This window comes from Corvus moneduloides, chromosome 28 (assembly GCF_009650955.1).
Source record: "Corvus moneduloides isolate bCorMon1 chromosome 28, bCorMon1.pri, whole genome shotgun sequence".
NCBI lineage: Eukaryota > Metazoa > Chordata > Aves > Passeriformes > Corvidae > Corvus > Corvus moneduloides.
In genome coordinates, this window is record NC_045503.1 from 5,561,380 (window position 1) to 5,584,169 (window position 22,790).

The window sequence follows — 22,790 nt, forward strand, 5'->3', positions numbered from 1 at the left end:
GACTGCATTTGGTGCAGTCCTTCAGAGAGCTGGGACTGGGCTGAGACTCAGCTCCTTCTCATTAATGCTCTCTCTTTGCTTCCAAGTTCGCACATGCCAACTTCACTGGCATGGATGGAATAAGCCTGGGGTACATGGCAAACAGAGTTAGAGAGGCTGTGATAATGAGTAAGCTGGAGCTTCTGTTTGTGTATCAACAACACCACAGTCAGGTGCATCCTAGCTGTGGGCATTTATTTCAGGTGATACTGTGAAGGACAGAAACAAGATAGCAAAAACATTGCATTCAACACAGGGTCTGCAGTAGTGAGAAAGCTCTCACAGATTAGGCAGAGCTCACCTGCAGGAATCATAGAGTCACTGAATGGTTTGGGTTTGAAGAGACGTTAAAGATCATTCAGTTCCAACCACCTGCCATGGGCAGGAATGTCACTCACTAGACCAGGCTGCTCAGGGCCCCATCCAACCTGGCCTTGAGCACAGGCTTAGAAATAAGCCCAAGCAAAAGTAAGCCATAGTAATCACAGGTCTTTCAAAGCCTCTGTTTCATTTAATAGCTTTAATAGCTTTATAAAATCAGGAAAGTATTTATTATATCAATTTACAGATGGGAACATAAGGACTCTGAGAGGTAGTGCCTGGCACATTCAGATCCTGTGGCTGAGATCCACATGTGCTCTGTTGCTAATGGTGCAGCAAAGGGTGATCAGGTACATCTCAGGTTGAACATCTACACATTATAGCAACCACAGACAGGGGCCACTTGTGAAAATCTTGCCCAGTTAATTTTGTGAGGATGACATGGAAAATCAGTGACAGAGAAATAGAAAAACAAAGACTGCTGACCACACAGCTCCCCCAGCTCTTTTCCCCAGGAGACTGATTTCAGGTCAGGCTCTGTGGTACTCAGACATCAGGCTCTAGCCAGTCCCTTTTTTTCCGAAGGGTGTACCGGCAAACAGTTATCCAACTTTCAGAAAAGTCTTTACCTTTGATAACTCCATAACTGTTACTATCATGTTTGCCTCAAGATTTGTATTTGAATACTGGATTTGCCCCTCCCTGAATCCCATTGACTTAGGGCTTTCATTTGTTTATGTGTCTTCTTCTCCTCCTCTTGTTTTAATTAAGATGCATTTTACTAATTATCTGAAGAGAAACATGAGCACAGATTAAAAACTGAATTAAGTAAGAAGCTGGGGTATACAAGATTCAAGGGAAGGGCTGATGTGGCTATGCTCCTGCTCAGACATTGTGTTTTTCCAGTGACTTTCACTCAGGGAGTCAAATTTGTTGCTCAGGCATTAATTAACCCTCTTGCTTTCCCATGAAAAGCACCTACCGGTTCCCATGCTCCCCTGCACAGGAACTTGCCTGTGGAAACAGAGCATGACATGATTCCCTATTAAATGCATCAGATTCCCCATTAGATCCATTAGGGAGGGTTTGGGCTCCATTCTGACCATCTGCCTGAAGACAGCAAGAGTGAAAGAACGACAGTATTTTGCTGATATACTGAAGGGTAAATCCTGTGCATCCTAGGAAACTGCTGGCCCTTCCCAGTGCTGGTGGGCAGGCGATGAATTTGCCTTTGGGATTTCCCTCCTTTGGGGAAATCAGAGTGATTTTGTCAAGATCTGTCCCCTCATGAGCTCAATCCTGCTGTTCTAAAGTGGGAACACAGAAGAGCAGGGGCAAGTTTAAGTGACTCTAAACCCAAGCTCAGTGCTTCATATTCATCATCAAGATTCTGCAAATGGTAGTGAGAGCAAGGCTTATTTGTTGATGCCTGTTTGTAGGGGTTTATTTGTTTGAAAAGGCTAATCAGCCATCGGAATGCAGAGGCAACTGCTTAAATATAAAGGAAAAGGGAGAAATGTTCAAAGCTATTCAGATGAGGTGGCATGGTTTGAGTTTTGATGTCGGTGTGCAGCCAACTGACAAATGCTGAGCCACAGTCTGGTGTAAATCCAGATGAATTCCACTAGCATCAACAGACTTCCTTCCAATTTATTCTGATGTAACAGAGAGCATGATATTTCCATTCAGATTTACATTAGATTTGTTTCCTGTTTTCCGTAATTCAGTCAGTTCCCGTTGTGTACAAAAGCAGCCTGGGCCAGATCTTGATCTTATTTGCATTGGATGAAAACAGTTGTTTCAAATGAAGCTACACTGAATTTATAATTGCATAAATAAGAGGAGAATCTGATCTATTCCAAGAGAGAATTTCCCAGGGCGTTGCTGTGTGAGAACACTCCTGCTGTGGTGATCAGGTACTTTGCCATTGGTTTCAATGGAGAAATTTCATCCAAATCCTGGACTGAAGCCCTGAGCTTGAGCCACTTTGCACATCGAAGGTCTAGAAGCCCCTCTTTCCTCCAGAAGATTAGCCAGCAAGCCAACACCTCCATGACCTGACACACAAACACCATGGCTGGCCTTAGGAAAGCATCAGGATGGAAAGAGCTCAGCCTTGCCTGGCAGAAATCCTCCTCCAAAGATAGATTGTCCCCGATACATTTCATTTATCACACATTGTTTATAACCAAAGTGCTCCATGTTGACTTTGCTTCCTACTGAGTTTCCTTCCTTGAGGCCCTTCTGACTCCCCTTGTTCCATTGTAATTGGAAATTTAGGAGCAGTACAGTTATCCCCTGGCAGATAAGGCTGCCTGTTTCAGCAGCCGCGCTACCAGTAATAAATTGGGTTATTAGTAATAACCAATAAGAGTGTTATTCCCAGCAACATGTGTAATCAAGTGGATTTACTCCTCCCCATTGAAGCTGCTTATTTCACTGCTAGCAGGAAAATAAGGCCATTTAAAGTCATTTACGGTAGTTGCAAAGGCTTTTCTGAGTAGATATACAAGTTATGTTGCCATAGCTTCTAGGAGGACTTTGAACTGAGCTCATCCATCTGGCTTCACCACCTCTCACACTTGTTCCTTGCTGTCCTCTGGAAGCCACGATTTCCATGAGATATGGATAGGCATTGTTCTCACTCTGGATCTCACAAGTAGTACACAAGTTCAGGTATCCCTTACAACACTGACCTCCTGATTGCCAGCTCTAACACTTCATGAACACGGATATTCCTAACACTCAGTCCTCAAAGATGAGAAGACATTCAGTCTCATTCTTTGTTACCCATGGCCTGGGGAAATGCAAAGCAGATCTGCAGTAAAAGCAGCTGTATCAACAAAATATCGCTTTACATCACTATGACTTGCCATTTGAAATGAAGACATACCTCTTCCATTTGACTTTTCAGGCTCCTGTGTGTTTAATTCCACAGTAAATTTAGATTCCTTTACAAATTTAAATATTTCTCTTCATTTACAACATTTAGCACTAAACATGGGAAAACAGTGACAAGAACAACCGCAATGACACCAGTGACAGCATCACAATTACGAGGCCATCAGGATTAGGGGCACATTATGTGGTAGATTGAAATTTCAGCATCTCTATGCTTCTCTCTCACCACGTGATCTCAGCCCTGCGCAGAGACGGCAATTACCCCATGGGTTTGGCCTGTGGTATATAAAACAGAGCCTTGAAAAAACAAGACAATCATCAAATTTCCAGCGTAGGCGGAATCTGTCTGTTAGGTTTGCACACACACATTATCAGGTCCGCCAGTGCCTAAAGGCAGCCTTACATCGAGCTTGTGCCTATAAAACACAAAGGCACAACAGGCTCTCTCCTCCTGATCCTTCACAGAGCAGGAGCAGAGTTGAAGCTATCATGCCATAACAAAGGCTGACATGACTACTTATTTGGGATTTTGTTCCCCACTGTTTTTATTCCACCGTGTGATTTGCATTACAACTGGATCCTAATTGTCCATTTTAGCAGGCAAAGAGCAATCTGGTACAGATCATAATAAGTGAGGTAAAGCAGCAGTGTCACAAAATAGGTACTACCAGGCAAAGGCAGCCTTCCTGTCTCCCAGGGCTTTGACACCGGCTGATTAAGCAACAGAGCAGCACTGCCTGGAATTAACAGGAGTCCAAAAAAACCCAGGACAGTGGAATTCTGCTTAAACAAAGCAAAAGTGCCAGAAACCCTTTCACTGGTGCTTCCTGACAGCCCTGAATGTCTGAGGCAGTGCCTGACAGCACCATTGAGCTGAGATGGTGCTACTGTCCTTGAAGAAGGGACACTTGGAAGTGACACACTCAGGGCCCTGTGAGGGAGAAAGGAGCCCCTGCCAGGCTCTGCTGGTCCCACTGGAAGCCCTGGGAGGTGACAAGACCCAAATGGCCCCAGCAGCGTGTCTGACATAGCATGGCAGATGGGCACAGAGCCCCAGAAAGAAGCGTGTGGCCCTGAAAAGCAAGGCCTGGAGCTGAAAATCTTCAAGGAGAGCACTTCCAGGAGGAAATGCCACATAGGCTAAGAGGGGATAATGTGACACAGCTGCCCTGTGCCAGCGGGCCCTGCAAGGAAATGAGGTGCAGCTGCCATGGGCTGGAGAGTGTTTGCAAGTGCTTCTGGAGGAGGGAAATCCATAATGAAACAGCCTCAAAGGAGATGTGACATGGCCTGCTTGAGACCTCAGGAGCTCAGCCACTGCGTTGAATTCTCCCAGATACGGAAAAACCTTGGTATTCCCAGAGCTGCTAGTGCAGACTCATTGATTAGTAGGCAGGGCAGGAAATTAAACGAGGCAGGTGAATTAAAGCCAGACTTCACAAGCTGCATCTGTTCCTCCATTCCCTCTGGATACAACACTGGTGTAACTTCTTTAAAAAGTAAATTTAGTGCTGAGGAAAGCTGCCAGGCTGATGACCCTGTAAACTGAAACATTTGATGCATGCGTGTCTCAGGTACAGGAGAAGCACAGAAGAGCCACTGGAACGTACCCCAGCCTGAGCTGCCTGACTAGAACACAGCAGCTGGTGGAGATGACCTGCCCAGGCTTGTCTTCTGCTCGTGAAGCTCAAGAGAAGGAGCTACTGGAAAGGCCTGGCTGCAGCTCCAAGGTGGAGGTAAACAGCAGTGCTTTGGATAATCCCGTCTGCGATGCTCCGTCAATAGCAGGATCCCAAAGGTAACAGTCCCAACAAGAAGCAGCCCCATCCACAGAGCAGCATTGTGGAGTTGCAAACTTCTCCATCTTGCAATACACTCAGGACCTAATACACCTTCCAATGCTGGTCCTTGCTCTTGTCCACACCTGTGTTTACAGAGAACAAGGGAAACATCCATTTCACAGTAGTTCTTACTGTCAGCATCTTTTCTGGCATCCAGGCAACTCCCCACACCACCATAGTTAATTTAGTCTTTCCAGATATCCCCCTGGGCCACAAAAAGCCTGCCAGAGCTGACCAGAGCTGCCAGCTACAGGCAGGAGGTGTTAGAGTAGATACTGGACCTAATCCAGCTCAGGTCAGTTTGCCTTTTGCAGAAAGGCAAAACCCTGAAGAGCCTGGATGGTTTTGAAGGACCTAGAAAAGCAAGGAGAGACAGGACATCTCAAATAAAAGACTTATTTTTCCACCAAGGCATGTCCAGAAGGGGATTCGGAGCATCCCTCTGCCCATTTGGTGATCTGACCTTCTTGGCCAGACTCAGGTAAACCCCAAATGTCTAAATTACACTATAAAAAGTGGCTTCCACCTATTCTGAGAGCAGCTGAGTGGTGTGATCCCACCATTTAGCAAGCACTAAGGATACCTGTAACTAGGAGTAATAGGCAGCGCGGGGAGGATGAGTAGAAGAGGCAGTGTAAAACAAGTGAGTAAAAGAGGTTATCCCTCTGTCTTCCCAGTACTGGACTGGAAATGGTAGGGAACAGCTGGAGCTGTGTCAGGGGGGTTTAGATTGGATGTTGGGGAAAGGTTCTTCCCCCAGAGGATGGCGGGGCACTGAACAGGCTCTCCGGGGAATGGTCATGGCCCCAAGGCTGCCAGAGATCTGGGAGCATTTGGACAATGCTCTCAGGGATGCACAGGCTGGGATTGTTGGGGTGTCTGTGCAGGGCCAGGAGCTGAACTGAAGGAGTCCCTTCCAACTCAGGGTATTCCATGATTCTCTCATCACTAGAGAGTTGCACAGTTCTATTAGCAAAGCATTAAACAAATCTCTTGCAGGAAACAACAATATAATAAAAAAGCAAACAAAGAAAAAAACCAGACAGCTCTTGTTCCTCAGAGCACAGCCCCTGTTCTCAAGTGTCTTGCATTGGATTGTGGCATAGAGGAAAAAAGCAGAAATATCTCAAATAGATCCAGTTAGTTTTACCTCTTTAATGCTGGTCCTGTGGCTCTTTCTAGGTGGTTTGTGGGTTTTATCCTACTTTTTCCCATGTGATAAGATGCATCATTTGAAGGACAGCAACCAAACCAGCTCTTCCTGCTCTGAAGAGAGGCAGCAACTGCGCTTAGAATAAAAGATTGTCAGCCAGATTTGACATGTCAATCAAAGCCTATCTCTGAAAAAAACATTAGTCCAGGCAGCTCCCCGCACCATCACGGTTAATTTAGTCTTTCCAGATATCCCCCTGAGCCACAAAAAGCCTTCCAGAGTTGACCAGAGCTCCAAGCTACAGGCAGGAGGTGTTAGAGTAGATACTGGACCTAATTCAGCTCAGGTCAGTTTGCCTTTTGCAGAGCAAAAGACTGTGATTATCAAGTTCAGGGAAGCAAATCCTGTCTCCCAGGCTCTGTGAAGCAAACCGTACCTTTTACTAGACAAGGGCCATAGATTTAGGACTCTGTTGCTCAGTGTGTCCCATCTCCAGTGGCACACATCCACTTTAATATTATTATTATCATTTTAATTATTATTTATGACTACACCCAAGGCTGTGTGAGGCACTTTCCAAGCACTCAGGAAAGTACTGGCTCTGGTCCAAGAAATTCATTATTTCAGGATAGACAGACACGCAGAGGCGCCACACGGTCAAGTGGCAGAACTGCTGACCCAACAGCACCAGCTCTCCACAAGCACCTGCCTTGTTGGTTGACCTTGGAAAAGTCACATTCCTTCTTCCCACACTTAGTCCCATCCCACTCTTTGTCCATCCCAGTTGCTTGGACTGAAGGATGTTCAGCTGTGACTATGTTCACATTTTTGTCTTGGAATCTCTTTCTGTGCAAAGTCCAAGTATGTACTTGGGGGAATATTTTTGTTCTTTGGGAAAAAGAAAATGAAAAATTCTATTTTCCATGACATTTTGTCAAATGCTTGTGTTGGAAAAAAAGAATCAACTGTTTTCTCATGGCCAAAAAAACAGAAAATGCAGACTTGGGGTGTTTGGTAAGACAGTTGCCAGTCATTGGAATTTTCTGGGGAAAGTACCGTAGAGATTAGTGAAACATCCATTTTTTCTCTTGAAAAGAAGTTTGAACCTAAAAATCAAGTCGTTCTGTGAGTAAGGAACTGGTGAAACCCGTTCCTTCTCTGATTTGTGTATTACAACTGCTTTTTATTTCTTCCTTTCTTGGTGCTCCCAGCTTACTGCAATATCCTCAGGGCACCTGATGCCCTCCAGACCTTCCCAGCAAAATCCTTGGCTGTTACAGCAGCTTCTTGCGTCACAGGGAAGGGGTAGCAAGTGCAGGGCCTGGCTTGAAGCTGGGCAGGAACTGATTGACCAGTCATATCTAAATGCCAGCTGGTCACCTGGCTGCTGCATTCCAAAAGAGACAGGGACAAAGAGGTGTAATTACCTTTCCTTCAGTAGGATATTAACTTAAACGTCTCTCTTCTATCGAGCTGCTGTTTGTTCATGAAACTTGCAGAGATATTGGGTCTGTGACACCTCTCTCTTTCCATCAAATTGGGTTGAATCAGGTCAGCTGGTTCAGAAGTTATTGGAGCAGGGCAAAGTGGGGGACCAGCCCAGATGGAAGAAGAACACAAGGAGGCTCATTGCCTTATAAACCCTGGCTCAAAAATGAGGCAGTTTTGGTGTAACTATGGGTCCCTGAGATCAGGTGAGGTGGTTGCTGTCACAGAGACCAACCAGTCCCAGTCTTTCGGATATACAGAAGCTGCCAAGCTCCAGGACTGTCTCTAGTGCACTTATCACTTATTTGCTGTACAGAGCCTGTAACCTGGAAATGGGGCTCCACTGTATAGAAAGTGTTCTGGAGCCCAGACAGTCCCTAACCTGAGTCATTTACAGCTGGATGGACAGGGTGAAAGGGAAAAATAACTGTCTTGCACTTATGTGTAGGAAAACAAAAGCCAAGACCAGCAACATACTGCAGAATCCTGAAAACGAGTCAGAAGGAGGCTCAGATGTCCCATGTCCCCATCTAGGGCCCTAAGCAAAGTCCACCTCAGCTCCTTCTCGCTCCATCGCCCAGGCAGAAATCCCCTGTCCTGGTGTTTCACTGGTTCATTACTCCCAGGAGCTGAGTCAGTCTTACCACGCTCCTCCATTGGCAGCTGGGACCACATGGCATGCTGAAGAGGAAACACTATTCGTTGTTTTGTTTGGCTTAATTATTCATGGGCACCAGGCTGAAAACACTTGGAGTTGCTTTCTGAACAGTCCTTGAGCTGGCGTGCAGGGAGGGACTTACCAACACCGGTGGCCAGGCTGCCTTTCCATGGGCAAGCTCTCTTCCATCTGCTTCCCTTCAGCCCTTGTCACACTCCGCATCTCTCATGGCTTTGGCTGTGCTCTTTGACATTATCTGAATAAGAAAGAGGCAAATAATTGGAGCACTATAGAGATGCAATCAAAAATAGCATTTGACCAAGCAGGCACTGACCCTGACATGTGGAGAATGCAAACCTCATCCTCTGACTGGTTTTGTTCTTTGGTCACACTATACAACTCAGGATAAGCCACTTGCAGGGTTTCAAACCTGTTTATCCTTCCACAGAAGATGCCTTCATCCTCCTTCAGATAATCCACAACTGTCTGGAAGCCTTTTTCTCATAAGCAAGGCTCTTCCTCTTTAGTGCCTGCTCCTGGAAATCCATTTTTCATCTTAGAACAAGGGCAGTCTGTAGCTTTAGGAGCACTTTGAGACTGTTTGCAGTAAGACAGAGCTTGAATTGCTCTCAACACATTCACCCACGGGCATCAGCACTACATGGTGGCTTTCTGGGGTTGTGGGTCCATCAACATTTTCTGACAGGGGTACAGACCCTCCATAGAAGGCCTAAACTTAGCAAAAGTAGAATTATTTTCTAAGTTACTCTTCTGAAAACCCTTAGGAATCACCCAGGGCTACCCCCTGGGGTCTCCAGAACAGTGCCTAAAGCTCTGCCAAGTTTGTAGGGGTACCTCTTCAGGGCTGGAATTTGCTTGGAGAGCTCATCATCCCACCTTGGACTGCAACTAAGGTTCTCATGGCCCACAGCAGCTCTACCAGGCAGCCACCCTATCCAGGTGAGCCAGTAAGAGCAGGGCTGAGTCTTTTGAGTCCTGTGAATTGCTGTTTGCAATTATGTTTGCAATTTATGACAAGAAACTGAGCCTGTGCTGCAAATATTTCACCAGGTCTTAGAGAATTTCAAAGTCTGTGGGGTGGGAAGTTTTGTTGTGTTCTACAAAAGGATCAGTCTAGTGAGGCTGATATCAGTCACGGATTGGGTTTTCTGTAAAACCCAGGACAGGATTCATATTTCAGCACTTCCGTCTTCACTTGAAATTTCAGTGGACTTTGATAGCCAAGGGTTTGCTGTGAGCCCCCCCTGCAGCACATCTGTCCCACAAAACACCATGACACAGGAGAGGGGATTTATCCCTCTCTGGGATAACTGGGCAAAATCTTCACCTGATATAAATCAGCACAACTACAGAGAAGTCCAAGAAGCTGGGCCATATCACACCAGAAAGAAACCTAGTTTAGGATGTACTTCCCATTCATTAATTCTTGCCTAGAGCCAAGACAGACCCCCGGGAGACATATTATCTCCATTTCATCTACTGCAATCCCATGCAACTGCACAGGGAGGAATTCAGATCATATGGACCACGTTCTCTATTGATGCAACCCTGTGTTTTTGTTAAATGAGCTTCTTGGGCTGAGCAGTAAGTAAATGAGCTAAATACAGGTGTCACTGTTTGGCCTGTACGCTGTGAGGTGTCAGCAGAGGTAACTGCACCAGTGCTTTCGGAACTTAAAAATCACTTAACTGAGTACACCAGCAGAGAGCTTGGCCCATGAGTAATACACATAAATACTACCTTCAGCCACTGCGATGTAGTCAGCCCCCCACCTGGCTGTTGCCTCAGTAACACATCTCTAGGAGGATATTTTTAAGCCAGTATTATTTATCCGGTAGGTGGAAGCGGGCCTGTTAAGGCCATACCAGGTCAGCATATGTCTAAGCATGTACTGAAGAACTTAATTAGTTCTCCCTGAGAAGAGAGACTCCCAGTGCTATTTAAAGGATCGTTATTCTACTGCGAGATGCCTTGGAGCCTGCTGCTAGGCCTCAGCTTAACAGGGCAAGGCTGTAGAAATTGGATGGGGGTGAAAAGTCTCCCCTCCATGCTGAGGAGTAATTGCTGAGCAACCCCAGGAGCGGGAGGGTCAGTGCAAAGAGCAGGCCTCACAAAACCACACTGAAACTCAGAGTAAAGAACTTATTTCAGGTCTGAGCTTTCAGGGTCAAAATGTGTAGATCCCATTACTTTTTTCTGGTTTCTAGAGGTCCAACATCACCTTCTGTGCTTCCCAGGCAGCTCTGGGGACAGTGAGCAGGGGTGATAGAATAGTGATGTAAGTGTAGAGAGAGCCACTGCTGAGTGTCTGTCATTGGTCCTTATGCCATCATGGAGTCAAACGTAGGCAGGAGTTTAGCATCAGCTAAACTGGACCTTGTGCAAGTGGCTCAGTCATAGTTTTCGTTTACGATTCCAAAAAATCAGACTGTAAACTGAATGTCAGTAAGGGAATGCAACAGGCTCCCTGAGGATGGATGGGTTTGTTATTATGGCAGGAGGTAAAATAACCATTCTTGAGCGGATGGACCTTTGGAAAACTACACTGAACAGCCTCTGAAGAATAAAACAGGTTCCCAAGAAAGTCAAAGCTTCTATAAGGACTGGCACTCACAAGGGACATTGAGGCTGCATTGCAGGAGAGGGAGAAACCTGGACATGCTTATTTTGACCTAAGAGTGGCTACGATACCACGTGGGACCTTGGTCTGCTCCTGGAGTTGTTCCTAGATGAGTTGTTATGGTAACTGAGCTAATGTCCTGAGATAGATGCTTTCAGGTGGCTCCAGGCCAGAAAATCAACACCAATAGATTCCAGATAATAGACTTCTGCTGAACTCAGTGCTGGCATCTACTTTATTTAACCTATTCACCAATGACTTCCTGAACTCCATTCTCCAGGCAAGGCATATATGATGACAAAAGCTGCCTGGCCTCAATGAACCTCAGCTTCCAAAAGGCTGAGGGGACCCATGCCCTGTGGCCAAGTCTGTGCCAGTAAATCAAATGTGCCTGGGACTTTCTCCTACATGTAGAGGACAGGTGGCACAGAATGGCCAACGTTTTCCTATTAAATCCTTACTCTCCAAACCTGCGTGGGCACATCCAGGCATCCCATAAGGAGCAGTCCCTGGCCCATGCTGGCTCCTGAAATGTGCCTGGACTGAGACAAAAATTACAGGGCAATACTCCAGCACTGTAACACAGAGAAGTCCAGGCACTGCTTGATTTATTAGCACAGACCTTGCCTGGGTGACTGCTGGAGGAGACTGTGCAGGAGAGGAACCAAGAGCAAAGGCTCTGTCAATGTGTTTGTACTTTTACCACACACAGATCCAGCTGGAACTGCACATCCCTAGGAACGGGCAGTGACAGGCAAACTGGGCATGTCTGGGTATCGCTGTGGATCACCCAGTGACATCCTCTGTTTGAAATAGCCCATGGGTTAAGTAGTGGATTCACCAGTTCAAGGCAATATTCCTCCATCTCCCACTGAACATCAAAACGCAGCCAAGAAACGTCAGCGAGGAGCAGCTAACTCCATATGCCCACGATCCAGCACTGCTGCTCACTGCCCCACGGGTGGCCTTGTTGATCAGTGCTCCACAGCACGCAGCCAGCAAAGAGCTTCCGGGCAGCTCGCTGTGGCAGTCAAAATACGGCAAGAGTGGTGCCAGTTTCAGGAACTCCCACATCACCGCCAGACCAGCTGAGCAGCTCCCTGGCTCTGGGGCCCTGCGCTGCCTCCAGAGCGAGCCAAACGGGTTCTGCCGTGGCGTGGCCCACAGTGCCAGGACTGATCACGCCTTGGGCGTTTGGGACAGCCTATTGCATGCCCGTGGATGCTTTTGCATCTGTGCTGGGTGGCTGTTCTGCTCATGCCAAGACCCACTGGTGGGTGGTCTCCTGCTGGGCAGTAGTGGCCTGAACACCACATGCTGGCCCACGGCCACTGAGCTGGGGCATTTCTCTGTTTCATTTCCATTTCAACTCTTGCTTTGCTTGTTTTACCCACTGGTAAACAATGTTATTGTAATATGTCACTCTCTAGGGCAGAAACTGTTTTTCAGCAAGTTCTTTGCTCAGCCTCTACTGCAACAGGATTGCAATTTCAGTCAGCACAGCACTAATGTGATTAACAGGCTCTGCACAAAGGGGAATTGCATCCTAGGTGGGTGTGATATTCACAGTTCTGGCCAGCCCATGCGCTTTCCCAGGGAGAGAGGTCATGTTGACTGATTTCCAAAATGGCTTGCTCGAACTTTTAAACATTAACATCTAAATAAATTTTCAGCATTAGCTGGTATGCTGATCCCTTTCCTGCCAAGCTGCCGCCTTAAGTGAATTTTTATGACTAAGTTACAAACCCCAGAAAATACCAGCAAGAAGTGGAAATGCTGACTTGGCCTTTGCTAAATGCCAATTATCTACAAAGGCATTAAGCGGGGAGGGGAGGATGAAAAATAGGGTCATTTTCATGTTTTCTCTGGTTCAAAGCAAACTGTACCGTGAGCCCATTGTAGGAACACACAGCATGCAGAGTAACCATTAATATTTATAGGCACGACACGGAGCTGCAGACCTTGGCAATCACAGCAACTCCACTTCTGGAGCTAATATTGCTCTCTTTGGCTGGTACCTCAGTACAAAAGAGTAAGTAGGAGACACCAAGATTTTCAGGGAGAACTGAAGAAGTAGATGCTTGCCTTTGATCGGGAGGGTCCATACTTCACTGAGTTGGTGAAACATTAAAACCAACTCTTAAATCCTCAGGACTGCTGTCCAAATGCAGCACTGTTTTCTCTACCCCCTCTGCTCCTGTGGCCCCTAGACAGTCCCAACACTGCATGGGCTACTATTGTTATAGTCCCCGTGGTTATTCACTGTTGCCCAGCTGATACAAACCAGTGTATTTCCAAAGACACTGTTGGTGCAATATGGATTTGTAATACCTAAAGATCTACTTGAGTAATCTCAATACTCAAATTGGTACTGTAATCTCAGTTACAATACAGCCTTCTCCCACTCTGTATTTCCCAAGTCCCAGTGGCAGTGAGAGACAGGCATCTAAAATCCTCTAAAACCTCTCTGTGCTGAAGACCAGGCAAGGTGCTGAGTCACAACCTGCCCTCAGCCCAGGACTGTCCCACGCAGGGCGGTGACTGCCTAGCCACACACGAGCACATCTCAGAAATATCTAAGGGAACTCTCCTACCATAGCTCAGTCACCCCATGAGCCGTTAGAGAAATGTGTTGCCAATATCTGGGCATTTACATGCCACAGAAAACCCTCTGGGAGTGGCTGAGGTTGGCACAATAATCCTTTCTGTCAAAAAAATCAAGGAGATGTGACTTCAGGTAGAGACAGGACACTCCCCACACTGCACCCAGCCCTGGCAAAAGCAATAGGAGATTGGCCAAAGGTGCTTGTTTAGGAACCAGAAAGGTTTCCAGGAAATCCAAGGAAAAATGTATTAGAAATCCCATTCCCTTTTGGATGTACTCACAAAAATTGAACTGTGACTTTGAGCAAGAGGCTCTAGATTTTCAAAAATGGCCAGTGACTTCAGCTGGGCCCTCTGAACTCACTCGCCCACCAGGGCAGGATCTCCTGGTGAGTTTTGCATTGCTGCAGTTACACCTTGCTTTTGCAGCATGTGGGAAGGTGCACAGCACACTATGGAAACCAGGCATCTACCAAACAAGCATCAGTATGTGCACTCCATCAACTCAGACCCTCCAAATCCTTTTTTACTCTCAAAAACTCAGACTGTAAAAATTAGGAAAATAAACACTGGAAACAACAACAAATAGAAGTGCTTCTGCCATTAAAAACAAGGTGAAAAGGAGGAGCTGAGCCAAGTTAATCAGAGAACTGAAATGAGATGTTGGAGAAAGGGGACGTGGGTGACTTGGGGTTTGCAGTTAGTTGAGTGATGTGAAATCTCTTGTGTCTGGCTGAGCTCTGAAAGGAAATGCTTTATTAAATCTTCTTTGTGTGAGATTTCAAGCTGCCTCTGGACTGGAAAATAGGACCATTCCAGTATGTGGGATATAATCAGGAACTGAAGTCTTTAGTGCAGGTTTTTCTGCAGAGGAAACGCTGATCAGCATAGACACAAACTCAGAGGGCTCAGGATTTAGGAAGATGAATTAGACACAACGTACCCGCGACATACCTCCTCTACCCAGTATCCCCAAAATGCTTCACAGAATGAATCATGCTGGCAGTAACAACCAGGCATTAGGAAAGACAGTGCAGGTGGGCATAAATTCACCACACTGAATCGAAACTGTTCTGTGGGCCAGTGAGTCCCAGGTCCATTATCTCAGTTTTCATCCCCACTGGAACATAGTGCTTGCCGTGATTGATCTCCCATGCACTGGCTGTCCCGGGAGTCTCTAGTCTCACTGCACTTTCTGCTGTGATTCAGACACATTTTGGGCAGCTGCAACCTCTTGCCATCCCTGTCCAGCACTCCTCGTGCTTTGCAGTAAGCTGGCGGCTCACAGCTCTTCTTTGTCACAGTAAGACTGTGCCACCCCCAAAAACCTGCAGGAAGTATTTCCTACAAAGGAGTGGGGAGACACAGGCATGACAGAATAGGACAAGTGAGAGGTTCCCAGAACACTCTCCTATGTCGCACAATCTTCCCTGCCCTTTTTCTTGTCATGTCCTCCCTCTGTGTGTGGCCACATATCCAGGAAAACGAGACCTGACCAGAGACAGGACAGGCAGCAGCAACCAGATTTCCTCCTCTGACCTGCTTATTTCACAGCACAGCATGTCTGGATATGAAGAGCCTGGAATCTCAATCCTGCTGGAAATGGCAGGATTTGAGTTCCCGGTCTGCATTCTTCAAACCCCAACAAGAAAGTGTCCCAAGGGGCTGAGACACCCAGAGCGCTCCCCTTCCTTTGCACTGCCTCCATGGCAGATGAGCTCCTTGCCTACCTTTTATTGCTGACAAGAAGGAGGACAGAACCGTTCTGGATATTGGCTTCTTTGAGAGTCTCGTGCTCCTCGAGCTGCCTGGAGTTGTAATAAAATGTCTTCTTCCAGGAAGTGATGCCCTCCCGTACCAAGAGAGCCCGTAGGTCCATCACTGTGTCCCTGGGCCTGACCGTCAGGGGCATCATCAGGTCCTCGTCAGCCAGGTGCACCTTAATGTGGTACCTCTTCCATCGAGAAAGGCTCCTGCGCAGCGTGTCCATCCTCTCCAGCTCAGCAGGGCCAGTGTGGCAGAGCGGAGCATCCAGCTGGGAGATCAGCAAAGCAGGGATGTGGCTCTGAAGAGGCTGTCTGCTGCGAACAACTTAAAATGTCCGGCCAAACCTGTTTCTCCCAGTTGCCACGCTGCATGCTTCACATTCCAGGGAAGAGCTCACCTGGCTCCATGAGCCTGCTGGCTGGGAAACATCTCCATGAATCATTTCCACACACCCCTGAATCCCATAATAATTACAATGTCTTCATGAAGTGCTCTTCATTCCAATAGCTCGCAGAGGACTTTTAAAGCCGGATCTCCACAGACATTAGAAACATGAGTGCATGTGAGAAATGAATGGGTTTAGCAACCTCATGTCTCCTGCTCTAAAAACCTGCCAGCTGGGGAGAAGATCAGTTAGCAAAGTAGGCATTTAGCGACCTCACAGCTACTTAACATGGCTGCTTTAATGAAGAAAAGTACAGCTGCATAGTGACAAATTCCTCACAGAGGAGAGCCAGAGCACTCTGAAGAGATAGAGCCTGGCTGTGTGAACACCCCTCATCATTGCAATGCAGATTCCCCCAGGAGATCTGCACAGTTACTGTTCACAAACGATGTGGGACCCTCTAGAAGGGGTAGGACTCACTCACTCCTCATCATACCCTCAGATACCTGATATTGACTCACACGTGCTCCTCGCTGGTGCATCGTCTTGATTTCCTCTTCCTTTCAGGTTGCTGTCTAATTGCAGGGCCGATCGTATCCTGCTCAACACGTGAGTGGGATCAGCACCACGGGGCTGCAGGCACAGCAGGCAAAGAGGTGGCACAGAGGCCTCCAAGTGCCAAGAGGAACCAGCCATACTTTGGGAAATACAATGCCACCTCTGAAAGGAAGGAACTGATACCAGCCACAGGCTGGAACTGACCAATCCTGCAAGGCAGACTGGCAGTCACAAGATGATACTTCAGAGCAAACACCATGAAGATAAGGAAGCCTTTTTTCCTCTTTTTCTCAAAGAGATCAAGTCACCCTCTTACCTTATAGGTAACTTCTCTGCAGCCCATATTACAGGCATTAATTCCCTCGTCCATTCTTCTCAACATAGACCAGTATTTTCAGACCAAAGTACTGCAAGACAGTTGAGTTCAGGGTCTGCTCTTCACTGAAAAGGAGCTGCTCTTGCCTAGAAGATAACAAAACAGTCTGTTTTTCAGATATGGCAGCAGTCGGCTCCCATTGAGAATAAGAGAAGTGTCCACTCTCCCATGGGGAACAAGGAGGTTTCCACCTTTCTTCCACACCTCCCTTTTCCCTCCCCAGCACATTATGTCTCTGCCAAGAACAGCAGCAAATATCTGCAGTTACACCACAGGCAGTGGAGATTTCCCTGTGCAATTGAGAAGAACCGAGGCTTCCACTTGTAACATTTTCTTTTCAGCTTGGGTATGATTGTTTTGGTGGGGTCTGGGATTCTTGGGTCCTTGCTCTGCCACTGAGTTGAGATGAGTCATGTCATGCCTTCGTGTTTCTGTTTACTCACCTTATGACTGCAGTATGGTGTAACACATGGTCATTAAGCACCTTGTGGGAAACAGGAACTGCTTTTAGCACAGTCATGGTTTTAAGAATGCCTGGATCTACAAATATGCCAATAGTCTTGAAGACAGAAAAACACCACCCCTATTAGAGATGGAGAAACTGAGGGATAAAGCCGTTACAACCAAGAAAAGGAAAAAGGTCAGGCTCTGGTCCCCATATCCAGGTACCTCAGCGAAGGGTCTCATTTTCAGAGACCTGCAAAAACCCTCAAGCCCAGGGCCTGGTGACTCCTTCTCCATTGGGGTGACATTCACTTAGGGAGTCAAACTTCATCCCGGGTGTAAAGCCAGAATCTCAGGGGTAAAGCAAGGGTCTGATCCAGTTCCCAGAGCCATCCAAGGGCAGACTCTCATTGACGGCAGCCAGACCTGGAACAGGCCCCAGACACACCGTGGTCTGATGGCTCTGGCCAACAGAATTTACCCAGTGAGTGCCAAGGGGAGCATAAGGCATTCTCATTTCAGCAGAGCCTGTCTGGTGTCAGTGAGTCCATCAGCTCCATCCTTCAAGCATACGTGACAGCCTGACAGTTGCCAAATACCTCCCTCAGACACCTTTCAGACAGATCCTGTTTATTTTTAGGACAGCTCTTTCCCATCAAGGCTCAGATGCAAATCATTATACAGAATGGGGGGATGGTGGCAGGAAGAAAACAGCTATTATTTTTATTTCTTTGCCTATGTGGTTGCAAACTTTCCTCGTGTACTCCCACCTTCCCACATTGGGACCCTTCATTTTATGAAAAGGGATGATATCCTAGCCTATGAAAGCAGGATAAGGAGAAGCATAGCAGTGAAGTCAGCTTATGAAATATTGAAGCAATGAAATCCTCACTGGAACACGTGAATGTCTAATGCCAGTTTCAATTAATTCTGAATTTTTCATTAAACCACTATTAAAAGCAAGAGGACAGCAGAAATAAGGGAAATTGACTTGAGCAGTATATTAAATACCTTAGTTTTGCTGGAGGATGTTTTATTATCTGTCCAGAGCAATTATTTCACCAGCTCCTGACGCTTTGTGGGCTAAACAGAGGTACAGGGTAAAGTTCTAGATGGTCTTTCCTCAAAATTATTTTAATTTCTGTCCCCTACCCTGCACCTGACAGCTTGTCTCTGGTGATGTCGCTGGCACATCATATCTGGAGGATAAGACATGGAGTGGGAGTTCTGGGAATCTGTAATAAAGTGTCACTCTGGCATTATTTACAAATCAAATAAAAATTTGTTGACTTAAGCTTTTCCCCATATAGAGGGCAAACAAAAGACATGCAAATATTCAGAGACATTCATTAGGAAAGCTGAAAAGCAATTTAAAACTCAGGTGGGCTGTGATTTTTTTATGGACAGAAGAAATAAAGCAACAGCATTTATAAAATGTCTCCTCCTCTGCTCTCAGAGCTTCCTTACTCCATTGACTACAGCAAAAGAGAAACACCTGCCTAAATCAGGTGCTTTGTTAAGATGTCTCAAGCTGGTTGAGATGATCTTGGACCTTGTCATTTCTTCTCATAATGACAGAATAGAGACACTCATTTCTTAGGTGGGTGGGTTTTTGGTGCAGTTGTTTGTTTGACAGTGGCTGTTTTGCTGTTTGCTGTGCTGCTCTCCTTGAAAAGGGCAACAGAGAAGTGGGATGCTGCTCAATTAGAAAATAAAGGTTTCGATATGGAAATACAGGTTTCTTGCTACCAGGAAATAGAGGTTTCTTTATCTGCTGGTGTCAACCATAGGGAAACTGAAACATCTGGGAGAAATCTGACCCTGATTCCCCTGGCAGAGCCTGTAAGTCTTTGAGGAAACCACTCAGCCAGTGCTGTCATTCTACCAAGGCAGACCCTTTGCTGTTCCCTGAAGCTCTCTGATCCCAGGACTTGTGGTCAGTAGTACTGAACATTAAGGACTTCCCTCTGATGTTTCTTTGGGGTGACTTTTTGTTTGGGAGCAGAGAGAGAGCAAGGGATGAAGCATGAGAGGTGACTACCCTGGTCAGGTCAACCAGACTTTACACTTGCAGTTCTATAACACTGGGTACTAAAGAGGGGCTTTTTGTCAGACTCCCCTAAATACTCAATTCAGCTGGTGGGCACATTCTCAACCCAAACACTGTTCTCCTGCTCCATTAACTGAAGGTGCAGAGGAAAGGCTGCAGCATTGTGAACTCTGACACCCACACTAGGTGCTGGGGAGCAGGAGGCTGGGAAAGGCTCATTCATAGAGAGTGAACAGCTGTGCAGGCTGCACAGTGACAAAACAAGGTTATAAATCTCCAGTCCAATATGCAGCTGTCACCTAATTCATCAGTGCCCCAGATATCTCAGGTGATGGGGCAGCCTAAGTCACTGGTATTTATATTTCTAAAGTACCAGAGGCCCCAACTAGAGCTGTACCACCACATGCCAAGATGAGTAAGGCTTTTCCTATCACTCAGTGCTTTACTCCTCCTGAGATGTGCTTGGTTATGAAATGACTGGGCTCACTTTATATGTAAGTTACATCTACAGCAAATGAACAAAGAGCTAATAAATGATTAATAAATGCTTTGAGAAATGAGTAATTAAATGCAACAGCTTTTTAGAGTGCAACAGATAAGCACAAAATATGTAAGCCCAAGTGATACCGCCTTCTCCTGATATAACTTATCTACAGCACACTGCTCACATCTGCAAGAGGGCTTAGGAACACTATTAACTTCTTATGCACCAGGAAAAAAGAGCCTTTCTGTGATAGAGGAGCACTTCTCCTGGGGATTAAGACAAAATCCTCCTTGTTTAGACATTTTAAATCCAGAAAAGCTGGAAGGTGCTTACTTTAATGTATATGGGAGGTACGAGTGTCAAGGTGTGACCCAACCTCCCATCCTTGCCTGGCATGGGGGAAGGTGTCAACATCTTCCTGGCCTGTTCTAAGCCACAGGCAGGAGCTCTCCATCTGCTCCAGCAGTATAATAGATTTTTTTTAAAAAGACAGTACTTTCATTCTTTCTGCTACAAATGAGGATTTCTGCCACTAACACAGCTGAAGTCACCAAGTAAAGCAGATCCTGCTGCAAGTATCCAAATCAGATTCCAAAAAGCCTTACAACTGCCCTGGCCAGCTGCCCAGCAAAAATACTGCACTACTGTGAGTTGGTGGACTGTTTGGCATGGAATTGAACTTCAAAGGGGCTCCAGGGGAAAAAAAAAAAAAAAAAAAAGGCATTTATATTCAGTTTTGAAGGAGCAAACCTGCCTGGTTTTGGAACACAAATGAACCTGCAAGTTTTCTGAGCAAAAGTTGGATGTGAGTTGGTGACATTTTCTGGTGGAAAAGGCAATGTGAAGGAAAAAAACCCTGGTAATGCACATGTTAAATGAACCAGTCAAGTGCAGACAATGGAAAAGCTGAAAAATGGATATGGAGGAAAGCATTTTGTGGTGGTAGCTATTTCTCACTGCAGTTCTTTATAACTTCCCACATGGGAGATTCATGACCCTTGGAAGAAGTCTGTATCCTCGGGGTTTGGCCTGAGGCAGCCCATGACTCACTTGCCTGAGAGGGTTGGCTATAAGCTGAGAAATAAGCAAGACAACAAAATGGTGGTGGAAACAGCAATACAAAAGACAAATGAATTAAGTGATGGAAGAAATAACCTCAAACCTCTGCGCACAAAGGAGGGCTTGGATGGAGAGAGAGCAAATGCTTGTGCTACTGAGGACTCAGAGGAGCTGCCATCCCAGGCAGAGAGCTCCATTTCGTTCAGGTGAAACAAATTCAGGTGCCTCAGTCTTCAAAAGTGAGATGGGTGGAAATAGAAGACTTGAGGCTCTATGAGTCATTCCAGCTGCAGCACCATCATTTCCCAGGGGCTCAAGGAAGAGAGAGAATCTATGGACCTGCATTGCCATCTAATGGCAAGGGAGAGGTTGAAGCATTGGCTGTGGCCCAGCAATGGGCTGGAAGAGTAAAAAAAAGGAGGAGATGGCCCGCAGGGATAGTCCTTTGCTCTAAATGCAAATCCCGCCTCTGCAGCTGAAAGGTCTCACCGATGAAGTCCAGAGAAAAGAAGGGCAGTCAAAATCTTCCAGTAGGGGCTGCCGATTCCTTCTTTTCTAGGATCCTCTCCATTCTGTATTAGCCAGAAACATTAACATGCATTCAGGATGGGATTTGCTTTCTTCTGCTGTACCCGATGCTGGCAGTGAGACAGGCTTCCCAAGCAGGTGTGTATTTCAGGCATCGAGTGAATTCTGCCATCCTATTCAAAAGAGTGTAAAATTCATTATCTCAGGTGTCCAAAGATCCTGCTGGGAAATGCAGGTAACTGGGATTATTAAAGAAAAGAGGTAAATTTCCCTTGGATCTAGGCACAGGAAAAGCAGATCTACCGCTTTCATCACACTTAGCCCAGTATCTTGTGATCATCCGTGGTCAGTAATGGATAGTTAATGAGAACGTATCAGAGAGAGAGTACTACAAGTTGGTACTGGCGTACCCTTCACACTGAGAAGGGTAAGAAGGAGAGCGCCCTGCAGGGAGAGCCCACAAAGCAAAAAAAATCACTGAGGTGTGAGGGTTTGCAGATCTTGTCATTTGAAAGGAAATGCCCGGAAGAGACAAGTTTCCTCTTCAGTCTAGTGCCACCTTTTCTACTGATACACCATATCATATAGTTTCTACAACAGAAAATTTACAAGAGAGTGGATTGTTAGGAGATACTTACGTTAGTAAAATGAAGGACTTTGGTAAAGGATTGTCAACAGCTTCTTTCTTCTGCTTTGAACTGCTTCTAGCCTTGACACATGCAGCTTTGTATATGAGGAGTAGGAGCTCAGTCAGTGTGAAAGAGGAAGGAGATCTTTTATGACCGAAGTTTAGAGCAGAGCAGGAGCTGCAGGAGAAACTGGGGGATAGAAAGTGTCTGTTTTTCCCAGCTAGTGAAATGGGCCATGTTGTGGGTCTCAGTGGACTGCTGGGCCACAAAAAAGGAGCAGGGATTGACGGCATAGAAAATGTTGAGACCTGCCAGACTTCAGGCCACAGGTCCGACCACTCCCAGTCTGTTCAGATGCCTGCTGTGACAAGCTTCCCATGCAGCCTGCTGCCAAAGGAATGAGCACACTCTCCAACAATCCAACTTCATTTCCTGCTGGTATCCTCTCATATTTACACACCAACCTTGCCAAGCTTTGCTCAGCCCAAACAATCCCTCAGAGAGAAAAGGAAAAATAAAGGAACCCTTACAGCCTGTAAAGCACCTTCTTGCCTGCCTGAAACAAACGAAAAAAGAGAAATGGTTTAGAGTGCTCTTCTTTCTCTCTTGGTTGTTCACTGTTTCCCAAGCTAATGAAAACCAGAGGCTGTGGGACTGACGGGATTATCATCACTGAGTGAATTCTTCAGGTCTTTCTCTCCAGTTCCTGAAGCAGGGAAGGGAAGAAGGGAATGCACTTCATTGAAGGGCTATGGAGGGTGACATGTTCCTTGATGTTCCTTTCTAAATGTGGCTCTGAGTCATGCAACGGAGTTGATTAGAAAAATTATCTTCCCGCAGTTGAAATAGAAAGGAAAAAGAATC

At 46.2% G+C, this 22,790-nt stretch overlaps 1 long non-coding RNA gene across 6 annotated transcripts; it reads right to left on the reverse strand.

Annotated features, from left to right (window-relative positions):
* Nucleotides 1-544: 544 nt before the first annotated feature.
* LOC116435765 lies at nucleotides 545-22,660 on the reverse strand. Of its 6 annotated transcripts, none has more exons than XR_004236851.1 (5): nucleotides 21,936-22,660; nucleotides 16,320-16,818; nucleotides 15,377-16,023; nucleotides 6,253-8,657; nucleotides 545-5,185 (listed from the first exon to the last, which is right to left on the reverse strand). It is a non-coding gene; the product is annotated as an uncharacterized LOC116435765 (long non-coding RNA). The 6 variants fall into 6 exon arrangements; XR_004236853.1 differs by having other exon boundaries at nucleotides 6,253-6,385; nucleotides 8,544-8,657; nucleotides 15,377-16,818; nucleotides 21,936-22,657; XR_004236852.1 differs by having other exon boundaries at nucleotides 6,253-6,390; nucleotides 8,544-8,657; nucleotides 15,377-16,818; nucleotides 21,936-22,657.
* Between the last annotated feature and the right edge of the window lie 130 nt (nucleotides 22,661-22,790).